This window comes from Limulus polyphemus, unplaced genomic scaffold (genome assembly GCF_000517525.1).
Source record: "Limulus polyphemus unplaced genomic scaffold, Limulus_polyphemus-2.1.2 Scaffold800, whole genome shotgun sequence".
NCBI lineage: Eukaryota > Metazoa > Arthropoda > Merostomata > Xiphosura > Limulidae > Limulus > Limulus polyphemus.
In genome coordinates this window covers 104,285-110,264 of record NW_013666410.1, presented here as the reverse complement: position 1 = coordinate 110,264, position 5,980 = coordinate 104,285, and positions in this window count along the sequence as shown.

Genomic DNA, 5,980 nt, shown 5'->3' with positions numbered 1-5,980 from the left:
CTTCTGGTAATAGGTACAGAATCCCAAGAAACTTCTTAACTTTTCCCCATTGTCTGGTGTTAGCCAATCACACATTGCTTTCACCTTGTCAGGATCAGTTCGCACACCAAGCTCACTTACAATGTGACCCAAATAAAGCACCTCTTTCTGGAACAAGTAGCATTTCTTGGGATAGTGTTTGAGGTTTGCTGCTTTCAAATGCTTGAATACTTCCTCTAGCCGGGATACTTCCTCATCAAATGTTGCTGCAAACACAATGACACCATCCAGGTACACTAGAGCTATCTTCCATTGTAGGCCTTCCAGTACTTATTCCATCAGTCTCTAAATGTTGCTGAAGCATTGCTAATCCCGAATGGCATCACACAGTATTGTCAGAGACCTTGGCCATAACTAAATACAGTCTTAGGTTTATCTGCTTCTGGAATTTTCACTTGATGAAAACCAGACTTTAAGTCCAGAGTTGAAAACCACCTGGCTCCACTTAGGGCATCAAGAGTATCATCAATTCTTGGTAGTGGATATGAGTGCTTTTTGGTTATACTGTTAAGAGCCCTGAAGTCCACACAGCAACGTTGGGTCCCATCCCACTTCTGGCACCACTTTGTTACGTATCTGCTTGTTTGTTAATTTACGGTATAAATTCTTTCCGAGAAACTTCAGCGATACAAGCCCTTTTTTGTTTAATCCAGTTTATTCTTCCTCGATACAAACTTTTAATACACAGTAATTTGACAGTCAGTACGTACCTCCTCCCTCTAAACTTAACAATTTTTATAACACACGCTATAAATCACAATTATTCACACACTTTACTTACGGTGCCTACTGTTCGCTTGACTTAATTATCTATCTCTTCAATCCCGCTGGTTTTTCTCGCCAGGCTTATATACTAAAAAAGAGGGCGTCTAGCAAACACTTCCGCTGTCGTAACAATATAATTCGCGGGCTTGCACGAGTTCAGTGTCAGTCGTCGGTGAAATGTAAACCTAAACTTTAGCAATCATGATTCTGGTACACTAAATATTTTTTATTGTTATTTTAAAATGCACCTAAGAATACAGAATAATAACAAGCAACTATCCAACGATAGGCTATAACTATTATAATCTAATTGGCTTTCGAACTATTGCATAAGTTACTCTATCTGACCATTTCCACAGAAATGTTCAAACTGAGTGAGCTATGTCTTTTACACTAAAGCGAAAACTGCCGCGTTATCAACTGAAAGAGAGTTCTGAGTAGAGATTCGTCATTTGCTTCTCCACCTTCTAAACTCTACTTTAGTCAACTTCACCGTTCCTTTTGAATATCTTCTTCATAAATTAAAGCATGAACACTTTTGATAATATTCAGACACATCTTATTTTCATGGAGCTTGCGATGTATACCTACACAAATCAGATCTCGGAAACTATCGCACCCATCATCACCAATCATAACTAGGTAATATTTTTATAACTAGGCAGTACTTTTATAATTGAGCAATAAATACAAGTGAAATTTCCACAAAAATGTATGTTTCAGATTTAACCAATAGAAATTACAAAAAAGGAGTAAGTTTCAAATATAAAACAACAAAAAACAAACTTACAAAAATTATTTGTTTTTCTTTAGTGAAAATATCATGAGTGTTGCAACAGAAAGCTAGGCACTTTCATTGATAACTGCGTCTACAAAGAAATACTTCAATGAAATCTACTCTGTGATGTAATGCTGTGAAAATAGATCATTTTTTAAATAAAATTTCAATAAAATTATTTTTTCATGGATGGTGAACATTACTGAATGTCAAGTATGAGTACATTGTTGTAAAACTGTTAGACAATTCCAAAAAAGGCCGTAGGCCTAATGGCCTTCCGCAGGAACTAGCAGTTACACCTGCCCGAAGGACGAGTATTTCTGCTAGTATTATTATGATACACTTGATAGGTTTCACAAACTCAACCTGCATTAAAAATACACACATTATTTAACGCTTATGGTTACTTAACACTTATGAAATGGCCTCTCTCCAACGTTTGCATTTCCTATTTAATAAAATTATAAAAGACACTGTTATTATTAATTAAGCCTTATAAAGAAAATAGGGTAGTTATATTTAATAAAATTATTTATGTTAAGCAAATTGGGCACATTTTGCAAGATCAAACTAAATTTAAAAAAAATATATATCAAAATCCTACTTCTAGTAAAGAATCTAAACTTTAAAGATAATTCGCAGAATTATAAAAAACAAAAACAACATCGTTTCAGATTATTTTCCTAATGATTTGCGACGGCCTATTGGTTCTCATCTATATTTTCTTTAAGGGTAACTCACAATGTTGACGTACCCATGAGGCCCATTGTTTTCACCATTAGCATTTACAATTGTGTGTTGAATGCTTATAATTATACCTGTCATAAGGTATTATAATTAGGCTCATTACATTTTAAAGACTACATTCTATATCTAGTCCCTTAGGGATTTTCAAGAATTAGAAGAGTGTATAATAATAATAATAATATTACAATCACACTATATTCACCATATTGTTGCGTCAGCGAGGTCACGTGACTCGTTCTCTCGAACCTTCGGGAATTGTCGGGAGATTACTAGATATAGGGTAGGCTGGTATATATAAGAGGGTGACAACGTGACGGGACAATAATGTGTGTGTGTAAGTACTGAGTAATTGAACTGCAGTCAGGAAATATTATTGAAGTTAACGTTCGTTGTTAAAACGTTTGTTTTAGAGCGACTGTTGAAAATAAGTGTATCGTTAAAGTTATATTCAGAAAGAATAAACCAGTTTTATTAAGTAAGGACTTGTGTCGCTAAGGTTTTGTCGGAACGAAGTTACGGAAAATTAATTAACAAACGGAGACGTAACAATATCTATTGCTATATCTATGTGTTTTGAACCATACGCTATCGCAGAACTCCTAGCTTATTGTGCCTACTAACTCTAAATATGTTTACTTTATGTCTTCTCATATAAGAATATTCCTGGAGTTTTAAAATGTACATAATATAACACAAAACGTTTATCAAGAATGAAAACATTGTCAAAAGAAACTATAAAACTCCCCAGTTTTGTGGCTTGTGCTTAAGTCCTGTCAACGTCGCATTAGACTCCTTTGGCTTCTAATTTGATAACTTCTGCTACTCACTTTTTCAGAGATCACACATTACTGTTTACCCAAGTGTTATTTACTTTATAAGACGTGAATAATAGAAAGAATGCTTTTTATACAAAGATGTTTAGCCATTCATTTCATCTTGTTCCAGGCTAAGAGGCTGTAATATTATAAAAGCCTCTCAAAACCGGCTTCTTGAAAATAATAGGAAAGTAAAAGTAACGTGAGAAATATATTTATAAATGATGCCAGAGTATTGGTAAATATAAATCTGCATCTTGAGATGGGCAGAAAATTTCTAAAAAAAAATATGTAAGGGCTTTATTTATGGGTAATACCTGTTGGAACTGCACGGAATTCATGGTTTAAACATTTTTATTTTTCTTTGCAAATTATATTAAATAACTTCTGCTAAGTTGCAAAATATCAATTCTTTGATATTTTAAACTAAAACAGTTTAAATACAGGTAGAATTACTGTCTTTATTTAAAGTGTATAATTTGACAAGCAAGCATGCCCTCTCGACCTCAGAGAGCTAACTAATGGCCCAAGTAACTTTAAAACTCCTAATCAATGCCCAGGATCCTGACATTTAATTAAAAGCAATGTCTCACCACCTTGCAAGACAGTCTTGCAGCATTTCCATGTTATGTACCCGGTTCAAAATGTTTGATTAAGCTATACTCCTCCAATCCTCTTATGAAGTCTACGTTTATCCTTTTGGGGTTTTTAAAGTTCATCGACTATTCAGTGACATACAGTCCAACTGAACAGTGAACTTGCCACCATATACATATTACTGAACGTATCTTTAAAAGAGACAGTTGCAAGCAGTTCCTTCTTAGTTGTAGAGTATCTGCATTCGGGAGCCATAAGATATAATTAGGGTACATGACTACACATTCTATTGCATCCTGCACTGAGAGAACTACTACAATTCCACCATTACTTGCATCATTGCTCAGAAGGAATTCACAGTGCTGTTTTGCATATATCAACACTGGAGCTTCTACTAAAGCACACATTAATGACTGATATGCAGCTTGCATTCCTAACTCTATGTAAAGAGCATCTCTGTCTTAGTAAGAACCAACAATAGCGAAATCACAGGTTGAGGCCAATCTTGTTCTGCTGTTGCTTTAGCATAACATGTGGCTATTCCATCTCTTTCCATAATATAACTATGAAATTCTACTTATTTTCCTTGTTTTAGCTTAAAGCTTGCCTTTTTTTATTCACTGGAATGTCATTTTCAGATTTTCAGTCACAGATGCAAATGTGTGACCAAACACCAAGACATCAACACCATATGTCAGGTTCTTATCCAATTGCAGTGTAATGTCCATTAACCTTTTGAAAATGTTGGGTACACTACACAGGCCAAATAGGATAAAAAACTTCTACAAGCCATCTCTCATGCTAAAAGCTGTCTTGGGTCTGCTCTCATTATCCTGGTCTAAAGTATTGAACCAACAAGCTCCTTACAGCATATCCAGATATTCATTTGTTCATGGTAATAGAAAGACATTAGTATAAGTTATAGCATTCATCTGTCTAAAATCAATTCAGAATCTGAATGTAACTTCCTTCTCTCTGACAATCACTAATGGAGACAAAAAAGCACTCTATGAAAGCTGCGTGATTCAGTACTTTAACATCTGCTATATTTCAGAACTGTTTATCTCTGTAGTGTTCCAATGACGTTTGTAAAGCAGTTGTTTAATTGCGCATGTGTCACCTGTGCCCATGTTATGTGTGACTGTGGGTTGACTTAATTAGACATCTGGTCCCATAAATACTTTGGCATGTCTTATTAACCAATCACCAAGTTGCTGATGCTCTGTTGAGTCTAGACTGTCTCCACAACCTTCAAGTAGCAATCTCAGGTGTATTGGTATTAGAGTATTTAATTTTGGATGCAGCATGACATACACAATCCTAGTATTTCCACTAGCAATGGTTATTTATACTTCACTCAATGTGCCAGTGGCTATTCCAGCTTGTAGCTGGATAGCTGATCATCCATAATTGTTGAACAACAGGGGTACTTCATCCTTCTTGGACAGATAAATGCTCAAAGTAGCACTGCTCTTTCTGATCAGGAAATAGGCACTGATACACTAAACATTATCCATTGAAAAACACTGAATATCACTTATGTACATAGGGGTACTGAGAGGTCTTTCTCCATATATACTCGTGCAATCCAGTGTTCGTTGGGTCCATTTGGCTGACATTAATAACTCCTGTTGCAGAACATCAGTTCACCTGTCACACAACCAAAATTGACCAATAAGCTCCACAGTATACCCATTCTAAGAATGTCAGTGCCGGAGTCAATGCTGGTAGCAACTACCTTCATTCTGTAAGCAAAACATCCCAGACATAATTGAAGCATGACCTTTCCATTCACCAGCTCAAGGTTTGTGTCAGTAGGCCCAAATGGTAGTTTTGCTCAGTGTGCAAGATTTATAATGAGATCTACAAGTGTTCCTAGGCATCTCCTGTCTGAGAGGTGCATGACAATATCAGCACAGTATGGTAGCCCTCATCAGCAGCAGATAGGCATTAAAGTACCATCCCAGGCAATATCACATGCTGTACACTAGTTAAACAATTAAAATTTAAAATCAATTTCTAAGAATGAATCAAATGCACTGGTCACCGGGAAATCGCCTAATATCCTGATGAACAATCCGGCCCTAGCTCTCAGGGTCCATGACTCTCTTATGAGTAGCAAACCTTTAATCTAGGGTGGCAGAGCAATGAGGTGTTCTAGGCAACTTGTATTAAGTCTTCAACAAATTAATGTCGCATTTTGGAACAATTTCATTAATCACCCCCCAAAAACGTACAT